This window comes from Cupressus sempervirens, chromosome 7, assembly GCF_028749045.1.
Source record: "Cupressus sempervirens isolate cs-2001-9-10 chromosome 7, ASM2874904v1, whole genome shotgun sequence".
Classification (NCBI taxonomy): domain Eukaryota; kingdom Viridiplantae; phylum Streptophyta; class Pinopsida; order Cupressales; family Cupressaceae; genus Cupressus; species Cupressus sempervirens.
In genome coordinates this window covers 306,499,729-306,514,523 of record NC_143124.1, presented here as the reverse complement: position 1 = coordinate 306,514,523, position 14,795 = coordinate 306,499,729, and the positions used below count along the sequence as shown (strand labels likewise).

The 14,795-nt window shown below is 31.5% G+C and overlaps 1 pseudogene; it reads right to left on the bottom strand.

The window, feature by feature from the left end:
* Positions 1-2,801: 2,801 nt before the first annotated feature.
* On the bottom strand, positions 2,802-4,283 carry LOC149546625 (isoeugenol synthase 1-like; annotated as a pseudogene).
* Positions 4,284-14,795: the final 10,512 nt, after the last annotated feature.

Sequence of the window (14,795 nt, the reverse complement as noted above, 5' to 3'; positions counted from 1 at the left end):
TATGGTATTCATTAAAAATGATGAGATATAGCCATTTTTAATTAGGTTATTTTCTTGAATATAGCAGAGGCCCTTGTGAACCAAGGTTTAGGTATTTGGGTTATGTTTAGGCCTTTGTGGGCATTCAATTGTTATGGCCATGAGACAATTTTTCTCTAGTTTTTGCACTAATTAGCTCATTATTATTAGGGTATATGTATTTGGTTTCAGCAGTATTACATAGCTCAGCATTATAGTTTGTGAGCATAAATTCTAGTTACTAGATTTCTTATATAAAGGAAGCTGGTTCTAAATATTAGTTTCTATCAATACCTATAAAAAAAATTATTGTCTATTTGTTAGGCAGTTCTCCCTTTTTCCTCTTTGGTCAGCTTTAGTTATATTTTTTGGGTTTAATCCAATTAGGTTGATTTATGAATGTTTCCTTTCACTAGTTTCTAGATCTAGCTTAATTTCACGTTTTGATGAAATAGAGAATGGTATGTAAGAGTTTTAATAAAAAAAATTTAATGTTGGGTTCAGAATAAGATAGAAGATGCTGACATGAACTAATTCAGAAGGAATTAATTAGGAATCATAAATGGATTATAATTAGACATTATGTATTTGATCTCAGACTCCATCCTATAAAGATAAAAAGGTTCAACAATTTGACATTAAAATCAACATGTGAGGGCATACTTATTAATCTCAGTTGAGGGGCATTTGATTTTCATTTTGCAATCTCAATTTCAATAAATCTAAAATTTAAAAAATTAAGTTACTAAATAAAATATGGTAAGAAGCATCAAAATATGTGTAAAAGATTTTGATTACTAATCAAGATAAACATTAAAGTAAAGATTTTTGATACTAGGTCAACATGGTTGTCAGTAATTTTCATAAAGTCAAACATAGAATTTTATGAATCAAGTCAAGGAACAAAGAAAACTGAAACAAAAATGGTTTAAATTAATAGTATTTTTCATTTGTTGCAGAATAGAAGCTCAATGAGAAGCAATGAGTAAAAGACTAAAGAGATGAATTTCTAGTATTTCTCAACACTATAATCACAAATGTAGTACTTTAAAGTTGGTTTAAGCTATGAACATAGGGTTTGTGTTTTGGCTTTTCATTTTTCTCTTAATTTAATTACCTATAAATAGTTTCCACTAATTCACAAAGGGAAGTAAGTCGAGTTCTTTCAAGTAGATATTAATAAGATCACTACCCATCTAAACATTTGATGTAATGAATTGGGAACCAAGATAGATTCTCATGAGTATATAGTTCACGAAATCTATGCTTGAGAATCATGAGAGTAAAATTACTATAATAATCTATATATAATTTTGAAAGAAATGTTTAATGAACATATATATTTGGGTATGCCCCTTTTAAATTTGTATGAAATAGGACCTTGGCCCTAGAAAAGACAGGAAGTTTTCTTGCTCTATTCTTCCCTACCATTGCTACTACCATTTATTGATAACGACAAATTTAAAAAAAAAACACTTGCACTTTTCACTTTTCTATATTTCACATACCTTATTTTATTCGTTAAAGCAACATTTATACTACATATTTTTTTAATGAAGTAGTTTATGGTATCCATATTAGTTTTTTTACTTAATTTTAATTATTCTTTCATAAAAAAATGTACTCTAAAAATTCTTCATGAATGCCACCATAGTGTCCATGATTATGCATTTGCATATTATTTAGTGAGTTTCAAATTATCTTCATTTATCAACAGTAATCAATTATATTGTAATAAATGTATTAACTGATATTTTATCTTGTAATTTGACATACAAACAATGTAGTAAATATCAATCTAGAATTGAAATGCCAAGAGAAGTTTATAAAATATGACACATATTTAAAGCTCCTTGAAGTCAACCTATTTATATTACTGTGCAACTAAAGAGTGAGATTGAGAACACATGATAGAAGGTGAATGCTCATTATTTTGATAAAAGACTTATATGATTACAATTGAAAAATAAAGTAACTTATTTAAAATTAATGACACTAGATTAAGATTTCAACTTTATATTAAGAAGAGATAACCTACCTTATCAATTTTAAAATTAGTTTAATGACCTCAAAACTAAGCTTAATTCATTAAACTTGTTTCATTAATTAGATTTGAAAGGCCAAAAGAAATTATTGATAAACTATAGAAATAATTAAATAAATACTAAATAATTAATTTATTTCATTTATAAATAATATAAAAGCTGATTATAAATGTGTTGTCTCTATTAGAGCTGGTCTTACATAATTATTACTAGTTTCCATATGCTATCATCCTTAGGAAAATACCTTTTTTCCTTTAAAACGTTATTCCCATGGAGGGAACATCTACCCGCCATATCAAACACACTTGACCAAAAAGACTGCTCTTTAATACTGTACTTCTCTGCTAAGGTCGCCGAAAGAATAGTAGACCTCCTGCATCTTGTAAGATTTCATGTCTCTACAGAATGGGACAAAATACACTAAAGACAAAATAAAGTTAGATTTATTAAAAAAAGTAGATTCATAAAAATGTAATGAATTTTTTCTAAAAATTTTGTTCTTTCTGAAAACAAACTAAGCAGATTAAATGTTAAAATTTTCAAAAAAATCTATAATATTTTTCAATTTTTTGAAAATTGGTCAACTGTACAGTTTGTAGGAAAGATAGCCGCGTCCCTACATAACAGATAAACAAGTGCAAAGGATTAACAATTATCGACTTAGGCAAAGGAAGTAAACTTTGTCTCGTGGGGAGCACCGATCGATGTGCCAAGGAAGATGTCAAAGGGGGTGTATTTTTATTTCAGATAGAGCGTTGAAGCCTCCAGATCCTCTTCTCCTAATTCGAAGTTTGTATGGTCACCTTTCACAAATATATTATGCAATAAACAAACTAGAATGTTATTTGGATGTGGTAGAGCTGTAATCAAGTATTGTCAGAGGTTACTAGTAATAATGGTTATTGCATGATAAATGAAAAGACTCAGATTGTGAAAGAGATTAGAAAGTTACTCTATGAGAGATTCATTGTCTCAGATTTTAAAAAGTAAGCTCTTCTAAAATTGATCCCTGTTTTGCTTTCCGAAAACGACACAAGCTCACTCTTGGCAATTATGTTCCCTGGCGACTTGTAAATCACAAGCTTGTTTACCGTTCTTGGTTGTTTGCAACCATAATCGTAAAAGCTGCAACATCATCCTCTAAATTCAGAACCGTTACAGATCATTCAAATCACCTGTCAACTCTATTTCCCACCGGATTAAATACAACCTATTTATATTATAATCATTGACATATTCATATATTATATTATCCCTCTATGATCTCGTTTACATTTTGCACTAATTGAAACCCAATTGATATGATATACCTTTTTTGAGTCCATCGCCATAAATAACAATTTCATCTAACTGAGGATTACGCTGAGGATGGACAAAATAATCAACAGTATATGCTGCAAAAGAGTTGGCAGAAATGAAGGAATAAAGAATCCCTGATTGATCAATTGCCCTGCAGATTGTCTTTTACTATCGCAAACCCTCTGAAAGGGAGCGAGACCTTTCACCCTATCTACATCGTTACCAAACTCACATGAGAGAAATCTCTAATTCCACAACGAGAAGTAGTTCAATAAGATATTTGGTCTAATACATCTGAAATGAATACAAAAAATACAAGCATTCAAAAATTGCTCCATACTTTTATGTTCCCAACTTTCTTTAGGGCCATTATGATCTTGACCTAATCCATATGTTGAGGAATTGCAAGAGAGGATATGACGATATCTACTTGTCTAAATGCATTCACTAGGATTTCTTGATCATCTAGTGACCCCTGTATATAAAACCCAATAGATTAAATTGGAAGCTTCAAAAGAAACAAGGTAAACAACAAGAATTTTGTAACTAGATAATATAACTTACTTGAAGTGTAAGGACATCCATATCTCTCAACTCTTGAACTTTGCCGGCCTTGGAGGAAGTAGGAGTAAGAGATTCTGGCCTTACAAGAACATAGGTAGGGTAACCAAGTAAAACACTAGCTTTTGTCATATATTTACCAAGGTATCATGTGCCTCCTATAATCAATATCCTGGTCGTTCCCTAATTACATCTCTCATCTATGGATGACATCTTGGATATGATAGTAAAGTGGTATACTAAGGAATTTTATAAATTAGATTTTTGATCTAGACATGTTCAATTCACCAATAACTCTACTTCATAGGCATTTACAGAATCATGCAGTTTCACTATCTTATATCGTCCAAACTTCTTCATTTCCAACTTATTATATGTACCCATTGGAAATGTCTCCTTCCTCAAATGAACTATGAGTTCATCACAAATATGAAATTCCTTATACCTCATTTCCACATCATCCTTAGCCTTATAATGTGTATTCATCTTTGTAATGTTCTTCCTTACCTTCTCATGGGTGCTCTTTGAATATTAAGAAAAAGTCTTTTCTTCAGCACTACTTATCTCTCCTTTATCCAAGTACCTCAATTTAGAAGAACTTCTTTGACAACTATGAAATAAAATCTAGAATTTCTTTCTATCCCCTCTCATTGTTTTAGTCAAGGGTCCACAAATAGTGCTAAAACCTCTGATAAACTTTCTGTTAAAGCTAGCAAGTCCATGAAAATATCTTACCTCTATTGCACTCCTTGGAGTAGGCCATTCAAGGATAGCCTTCACTTTGTCAGGGTCTATTTTTATACCTTATTCTAATAAAAAAGATCCCAAGTACACCAAATCCTTCTTCACAAAACTACACTTCTTCAAATTTATCAAGAACTTCTCCTCCCTCAACTTATCAAACACCTTACAAAAGTGCATCAAATAGTCCTCAAATGTTTTACTAAATATTAAAAAATTCATCTAGGTAAACAATAACAAACTTACCTAGAATCTCCTTCAATATGTCATTCATGAGCCTCATGAAAATGATGAGTGTATTGGTTATCCCAAAAGGCATGATTAACCAGTCATACAATATTTCCCTTTTCTTGAAGGAATTCTTCCACTCATCAACTTCTCTAATGCGAATATTATGCTACCCACTCTTCAAATCTAACTTTGTTAAATGAACAAGTCCACTCAAATAGTCGATAATATCATCCATCTGTGGTAATAGAAATTGATACTTGATTGTGATTTTGTTTATAGCTCAACAATTTGTACACATTCTCCATTCTCCATTCTTCTTTGATGATTATACTATTGGTACAACACATAGGCTCAAACTATCTTGAATCAAACCCTTCTACAATAACTTATGCACTTGTATGCTCAACTCTTCACTTTGTATTGGTGTGATTCTATGGGTGTACTTATTTGGAAAATTGGAACTAGAATGAAGTCCATTTGGTGACTAATCTTCTTCTCTGGGGCTAATCCACCAGGCACATTATTTGACACAATTTCAAAAAACTCCCAATAAACTTGCAACCTCTATAGGTTACTCTTCTACTTCTTCTTTATTATCTTTTGGGATTACAAAAAAATACATATGCTCACATTTCATACATTTGACAAACTCCTCTCCCTCATTTTTTTTTCTTTTGCATTATTACATACCTTTTCTTCTTTCTCCTTCAATGGCCTCAACTCATGTTTGACTACAAACTTTGTCAACGTATATGTATTTTCTCACCGATCATGTACAACATGCCTATCAAATGGCCTCAACCTACCCAAAAACATATGACATTTTTTCATAGGTATTATCACATAACACTTCATCTTGGTAGCTTCCAATCTTGAACTTCACTAAGACTTGTTCATTGGCTATAGCCTTATGTTCATCCTATGCCCAAGTAATATAGTATGAATGCAAATGTTTCTCTCTCTTGATATTTAACTTCATGACAATATTTCATGACACCATATTGTTAGTTCTTCCACCATTAATTATCACATCACAACACTTATCCTCATATTTGCACCTAGTGCAAAACAAGCTCTTCCTTTGATTAGGTTCACTCTTGTTGCTCAACAAGACTCTTTAGTTAACTAGGACTTCAACTCTTTATCCATATTTAGAATGTGATGATTTAGCATCTTCATCAACATGTACAACTCTAGCCAAGATTTTTGTTCTTATATCAGTCCTTCCTTGGTGCTGGTAAAATTCAAATGCTTGATGTGCTTCTAATTTGCAGTGAAAACAATTTCTAGGAAATCTTCCTCTTCAATCTCCTTCCACTCTTCATCTTCCTCTCTAATCTCTATTTTTTTTTATACTGAAAATGATTGGAATTATTTCCCATTTGGATGCTATTTTAGGCTCATGTTTTTTCTTTTGATCATCATTTTGGCCTTAATGAGAATGTCCACCACCTCTTCTGCTATTTTTGTTATTCTATTTCTTGTTCAATTTTTTCTCAACTCTTAGCACTAACTGGTATGCCTCTTCAATACTTTTTATTTAGACTAGACTAAATTCCTCTAGAGTACTTGCCCTCAACCCATTAAGGTAATGGACAACTTTGTCCTTGTCAGCTTCAGCATGCCCTATTCTGATGAGAATTTAGTAGAAATCCTCACTATACTCCTGAAGAGATCTTGTCACTTGCTTCAACCCTTGGATTTTCTTTAGGAGATCAAGCTCATAAACAAAAGGGATGACTTCTAGTTTCAATTTTGCTATCATCTGATCCCATCTAGTGATTTTGTCCCCTCTCCTGTTTCACTCCAACTTGATCTCCTATCCCCAAATCTTTGCATGACCCTTTAGTTTGGGGTAAAAGTACAAAGATGTGTCACCTTTCACGCTGACTTATCAAATCAACTAAATTTGTGTATTTCTATCTAAAAAATAATTTTGTTCAAACATATGATGCAGACATATTTATTTATTTTTTTCAAAAAAGTGGCATTTCAATAACTCTTACTATTTTTTGTGATAATTTAGTAACAACATATAAACACAATTTTATAGAACTCAAAGTCAAGAATATTCTCAAATATATTTTACAGTGTTTTAATTAGATATAGTATATTGTAATTAAAAACTTCTACATGCATGTATTTCAACACTCGAAAAGATATCAATTTTGAGAAAGAAAAAAATATTAAATCATATTTAAAAAATTAAAATTTATATAATGTTCGAGAGCAAAGAGTCCTCTTCTAGAATGTATTAATTTTCTTCTAGTTCAAATTGATTTGTTTTGAAAAATATTGTTGGAGATGAAAACTATTGATTTTAAGTGAGTTGAAATAAATCACTATAAAAGAGAAAATATGGGTCTAAAAATTTTTATTTATTTTTAAATGGTTCTAGCTATTTTTTTTTTATCTATAACATATTTTGAGATTAAAGAGAAATAAGTTTATTTTCATATAGTTTTGGGGTGGGAACTAGACCCCTAATCTTCGACATTTTTTGACAGCTAAAAAAATATCTATAAAGATTAGGAGAATATATCAATTTTCATTCTAAATAATGATTAAAAATTACAATCCTAAACCTCATCCATTTCTACACATTTAATTAGTTTACTTCATTTTCAAATTCAAAATAATAATACTAGTTTTATATCATTGAAGGGGAACATTAATACTTTTGTTAGCCTTTTCATTTAGAAAAGGGTAACACATGTTTGTGCTTTTACCTTTTGTCCTTTGCAAATTTGACCATGTCTAGATCTTCAATATCTTCATACTCAAATTATTTCTCCAATTCATTTATCCAATCGATCAATTCCTCTCAGTTAATATTTTCTTAAAATGCAAGAACGTCAAACTTAGGTCTTCTTCCAATCATGGAAACAACCTTATTAAACCTTTCTTCTTCTCGGTTCAAAATGAACTCTTCTTCAACATTTGAGATTCTTCTTCTTCATCCTCACTTTATTCCCTTATGAAAAGATTTATCCCTTTGTGCATCCATTCTTCCAATACATGTACTTGTCTCTAGAGGGCTCTAAAACCTTCAAGTATAACACATGCAACTCTTCCACAATGCTCTTTTTATAGAGACATTTTTACATTTCCAATAAAACCCTAGTGAAAATTCCCTCACAATTAGTGATATGCCCATATACTCAGCAAAATCATAGTATTGATGCAAAGTGCTTCCTAGTTAGTGACCTATTTACACACTTAGGAACACTTGGTCTGATACCACTTGATGAGCTGTACTCCCTTTAATACAACAAAAAATAAGAAAAAAAATAACAACACAAATTAAGAGAAAAAAATATGGGCTTCTTATTATCGCCAAAAATTCAAAATTATATAATTACAATATGCAAAACCACATGGGTGCCTTCCTTACAATAATTTATAAGACATAGATGAGACAAACACCTTGAACTGCATTAACCTACAATCCTTCCTCATATAGCAACTTTTAACTGGTCAGGAAGGTTCTAGATCTACACTAAGTCCCAACCATTGAAACCAACCAACGTCATATCAAATAATTTCATTACACTTTATTACATATTATCATCTCAAGACAACTACAAATTACATTTTTGAAAGGGTCCACTTTTGGAGACCATTATTAGAAAACTGTTGACCCAATGATCTATTATAACCCAATTCGAGCATCTTCAACTAGTGATGTACAATGAATAATTGAGAAATCATTCATCAACCAAGGTTATGCCTTATTTTGGAGTCATTTAGGCCTTCATCGATGGACCTAATGTTTGGATAGCCAAAATTCATATAAAAAATGTGCAATGACTGCACCAATACATATGATAGGACAATAAAACTTAATTGGCAAGATGATATGTCTAAGATAAACCTCCATATATGGGATTATAAGAATTTGAGCACATAATACCAACTCACTAAAATTAGTAACCTCTGAAAAATAACAACTCTATACAGGAATAACCCTAATTGAAAACACAAAAACTAGAAAACTAGAAATAGAAAAATAGAATTTTTTTGAGTGATGCAAGATTTCCCTTACACCTAGATGCTCCTATATCAATCTCCAAATTGGAAATTTTCCTCATTTGGTGTTTCCTAAGATCATTAATACCCTTTCCTAAAGTATGAGTTCTAGGAAGCACATCATCCAAATTTGTTTATATAGAAATGGACCTATTTTTTACAAAATTATCTTTTAGAAAATCAATTCTAATAGAGAATCATGAGCCTATAAGAAATGCTTCACATTAGCATTGATAAGGGAGTTCCCTAAGATTGTTCACCTAGTTAGACGAACCTTTTTCAATAGGGCATCCGTTCCCAAGTAAAAGGAAATCTTTACATCAATGTCCTTATCAAACTCAATTAAGCCCTTATCTTAAGGAACATCCTAGATAGTATGAGTAGTGTCTTTTGAATATGGGATCTATATCCACAAAGAGAGATAGACACATTATGTTTTATCTTGAATCTACTTTTCTTAGCACTCACTTTACTCTTCCCAACACAAGGTTCAAAGGAATTGATGATCACAAAATTTATTATCTTAATCTTGCTCACCTAAGGACAAAATTTTATGCTTCCACAAAGAAGATGGAGTACAAATAGTAGAATATAGGGGAGCCTTCCATTTATTCTTGTACATGTACCACAAACCTTATCTGAATGAAATCAATATCGTCATGATCATAACTAGATTATTCATAATTAAACATAATATTTTTCTTAAATTAAATTCGCAAAATTGGAGGAAAATTTTAAATTTGGAGGGCTTCAACATATCCCATAATAAGGGAAATTACTCTCTTACACACCAAAAGGGAATGGGAGAAGTTAGAAAACATTTGTAGAATGAGCTTGATGCTAGGGGAAGGTTGGAAGAAGGAATCCCAAGGAAAATATAGGAATTGAACAAAATCATTGGGGATAGGGATTCAAAAATCCATTGGATGGTGAAAAAATTTATTACTAGTATACATAAAATGGATACAAAGTGTTGACCTTAGGGTTCACTTTACTAGAGAGGAAAATGGGAAAAAAAGAGGAAGATGTACAAGGTCTTATAAAAGAAAAAGAGGAAAGTTGAATAGAAATAAGCTAATTATTTTGCCAAAGAACATGGATGAGGAACTAGAGGTAGCTAAGACTCAGGAGGCCAAGCTTCTAATGGAGTTTGTTTAGCCCTAGCTCTTTATTAGCTATTTGTGTATTGTTATTCTGGTTTTGTCTCTATGCTAGTTTTTTGGTTTTATGCTTCTCTCTAATTTTAGAATGCTGGAAATTTTAATATTTTATCAGTGTCTAACATAGTTGTAATTTTAGACATGATCATTAATATTTTGTATTTTTATAATATTAGGTTTTTGGTCTTTATAATACTTGATTTTACCTAAAGTAGAAAACACATGGGAAGAGTGTTTTTGGTTATGAGAAATTATGCTATGTGAGGGAGAGGAAACATGACAAACATGAAGACATGTACTTATCATGGTGGAAGTGATTCAATAAACTAAAATGTTAACTTGAAATAATTACGAACTTCACATGAAGAGTCACATATCACATAAATCTATAGCATCTAGCCATTGATTCAAAAGAGAATGTGATCATAAGATTTATTTATCTCACTTAGTAGGAAAATTATGTCCACCATATCAGATGCTAATTTATTTTCCTTATAAAATTTGGACCCATCACTCTCCATATTGACAACATGCTAGACGATCTCCTTGTTAATCACAAGCTCCATCCCATTAATGTATAGGGATTTTTCTTATTCCCAACTTAAATATAAATTTTTATAACCAAGACATTAGATCAATGTAGTTTCTCAATGTGGGGGTTTAGACCACCTAGAGAAAGAGCACTCAAAATCATCTCAGTATTTTTCTACCTCTCATGCACAATAGGTTCCATTAGATTCTTGTTAGAAATATAAGACGAGTAACTGAGACGAGAAGAGTGAATTAGTTACTACTAAAATAGATCCAAGATCCCTTAGATGTTAGTACAAACATGTAAACTAAAAATTGAAAATTGCTAATGCTTGGTAAACACACATAAAATGTTGTAACTCTATAATAATTGAATGAGCTTGGTAAATGTTTAACATAAAAAATTTAGATGTTATCTGTGATTACCATTACTTCAACTTAGTTGCAAACACATAAAACAAAAATACCATGAACACATTTGACACCAAGATTTAATGTGGAAATCCAATTTGGAAAAAACCACCAATTGCAACTAGTTACTGTTTTCACTCTTCCAAAGTGATCCTTATTAGGAACCAACCATGTTAAAGGTTACAAAATGCACTATTAGGTGTGAGCCTATTAAAGAATTTAATTAACCTATTAGGAGTGGCCTTGCTAGAGGTCTTTAGAAAATTTAATGGAAATGCCACCTTGTTAGAGGCTTTGCAAATAGTCGTTAAGCCAACTATGTTAAGATATTTAGATCACTGCAACAATGGTTAGAGGGTAACAATGAGATGACTTTATTTGAACGCAACTTAATTGCTGACTACAGATCTCTATTCTAGCTCGTACTTGATCCTTCTTGATCAAGTATAGCTTTTTTTCTTCACAAGGATATTTTTTTTATCCTTCAAATTCGCTTCTTCTCATCATTAAATATTCGATAACATTTTCATACTTTCACATCCACGCTTTGAAACCACAACTTGACCTTATACTTACATCTTTCATATTATCAAGTTCACTCAAGTACAACTTATAATAATTAATATTCATCACCTTAGTCAACTGGAATCAATAGATAAATCAATTATGCCTAATATGCCAAAATAAGAAAATCCTTCATTAGCTTACCCAACTCGATATAAATTAACTTAGAAACAACTTCTTGTGTTAACAAACATAAGTTTGGTCAACACCACAAACTCGTGAATATCCTTTGGCAGTTGAGTTAGCTCGATCAACACTAGTTCCATCCAACTTTCCTTCATTAACCGAGTGAGCTCAGTTAACACTCATCTTCTGCATAATTTCCTTTGATGCCCGAGTGAACATAGCAGAAACTTTCTTCTGAACTAGGCAACCATAGGAATATTTGATAGACATGAAAAATTTCCTTCACTGCCTATGTGAGCTCAGCATGTACTGACTAATAATGATATGACATTTGTGTAACATCAAAGACAATACACAATTAATTAATTGTATCCATCAATCTCCCTTTTTGGAATTGATGGAAACACAACATGTGATAGCGCAATGAAATTTTGGATTCATTCTTGAGAAATCCCTCTCTCAGTATGAGCTCTTTCCTTTCATTGGATTCTTTCTCTATCTACAACAACTTCTGCCAAGTTCATTTAGAAAACATTCTCCCTCTTATAGAAAATTTCTCCTTCTTTGAAATGACAACAAACTTTTCCCTCTTTTAGTTCCTTACTTACTTCTTGTTCCAAAAATTTCTCAGAGATATGATAGTAAACTTCTCTCTCTTTGACAACACATTCCAAAGACAATAATTTTGTTAATACCAATGTACCTTAAGTACTGATTCATTTGCAATATGCCTTTTTCAATTCTACACCAACTAATTGATCTTCGACTTAGCTCTTCTTGATGCATCACTAAACTTTATTTAGTGACCTTCAGATAGTGGAATGATCCCTAGCTTACCTCTTAGATATAGAAATGCATCCTTAGGTAATGGCTTGGTGAATATGTTTATAATTTGTTCCTTTGTATTAACATATTCCAATCCGACTTCTTTATCTACACCAATTCTCTTAAGAAGTGATATTTTATAGCAATGTGCTTTGTTTTAGTATGCATCATTAGATTCTTTAATATGTTGATTGCACTGGTGTTATCATAGTATATGACTATTGGATCATTGATCTCTATCTTCATTCCTTCTAACAATTTTTTGAACCAAACAATGTTAGAGAAATTAATTTATGTTACGACATATTCTACATCTGTTGTGGATTGAGATGTACAATTTTTCTTCATGCTTGTCCAAGAAACTAGTCTTTTACCAAAAAAGAATGCTCCACCACTAGTGATTTTTCTATCATCAATACTTCCTACCAAATTAGCATCAGTAAATACCTTCAAGTCCAAATTGCCTCCAAGTTTCTACCATAAGCCATAGTCTTCAGTACCTTTCAGATATCTCATGATTCTCTTGATTGTCATAATGTGATTTTCCTAAGGATTTGCTGAGAATCTTGCCACTATTCCAACTACTAGAGAAATATTAGGCCTTGTATGTACTATATACTAAAATTTTACAATCATTGATCTATTTGTGGTCTAATCTACTTCTTTGGAATCATGATTTTTGGATAGCTTATGTCTAGTAGACATAGCTGTTCCAACTAGTCTTGAATCTTCCATTCCAAATCTCTTTAGTATCTCCTTGATATACTTAGATTAAGTGATGTACATACCATTTTTGTTCTATTGTACTTGCAACCCAACAAAGAATTTTATCTCACCAAAAATGAACATCTCTAATTTGTTACTCATTTCTTCTAAAAATGCTTTGCACAAGTCATCATTTCCTCTAAAGAGTATCATCAACAAATATTTTTGTGAAAATAGTCTTCTTGTTTGGTCCTTGTTTGATATACAAACTACTGTTATAATTTGTTCTTTGAAAGCCAACCTGCACCAAGTAATTATTAAGTCTTTCATACCAAGCTCTATGAGCTTACTTGAGACCATATAATACTTTGTGTAACTTGCAAATTATGTCTCTTTTCTTAGGATCTACAAAACCTTCCGATAATTCAATGTAGTGTTGGAATTATGAGTGAAGTAACTGAGAGGGGGGGGGGGGGGTGAATCAGTTACCACAAAAATAAATCATGATCCCTTAGATGTCTTAAATAACTAGTTACTCCTGTCACTCGGTAAACACATCACAAAAATACTATAACTTGGTAGATTTACTTGTTATTGATTTTTAGCATTCATAAATATTAGCATGCATGAAAAAGTAAATAATATGAGCAAAAGAGACACCAGATTTAACATGGAAACCCAATATGGAAAAAATAACCAAGTAACTAGCTACCAATTTTCACTCTTCTAAAGTGAGCCGTGTTAGGAGCCAACCTTATTAAAGGTTACAATACACACTATTAGGTGTGACCCTATTGGAGGATATAATCACCCTATTAGGAGTGGCCTTGCTAGAGGTCTTTAGAATAATTCAACTGAATTGTCACCTTGTTAGAGGATTTACAAAAATGGTTGTTAAACCAACTCTATTAAGAGATTTGAAATCACTGCTACAATGATTAGAAAGTAGCAATGAATTGACCTAAATAAGATGCAACTAAATTTGTTGATTATAGATCTCTATTCTGCACCATTAGATCCTCCTTGATCAAATATAGCTTTATTGCTCCTCAATGATCTCTGATCATTCTTCAAAATTTTCTTTCACAATAATCACTCATCCTTCACATTCATATCACATCAAATCCACCACACTTAGAATTCACAAGTTGACCTCTTATATATACCATTTAGATTATCAAGTCAACTCATTTACATGTTATATTTACCAATAAACCATACATCAGTTGACTACAAATATTACATTAAACAAATAAACTTTATTTCACAAAACAATGAAATCCAACATTAGACGACCTTGCTTAGTAAGCACTACTTCTAGAAATAATTTCCTAAATTAACCATCTTAACTTGATTAACATTGCAAAATCTAGAAAATCCTTTGGCTGCCTAGTTAACTCAGTAAGAAGTAAATTTCCTTCACTGTCCATGAGAGCTCGGTAAGAACTATTTCTTGCACTATATTCCTTTGATGACCGAGTGAGCTTGGAAACAACTAAATTTCTTTTGCTAACCTTGAAAGCTTAGTAACAACTGTCTACACAAGGTA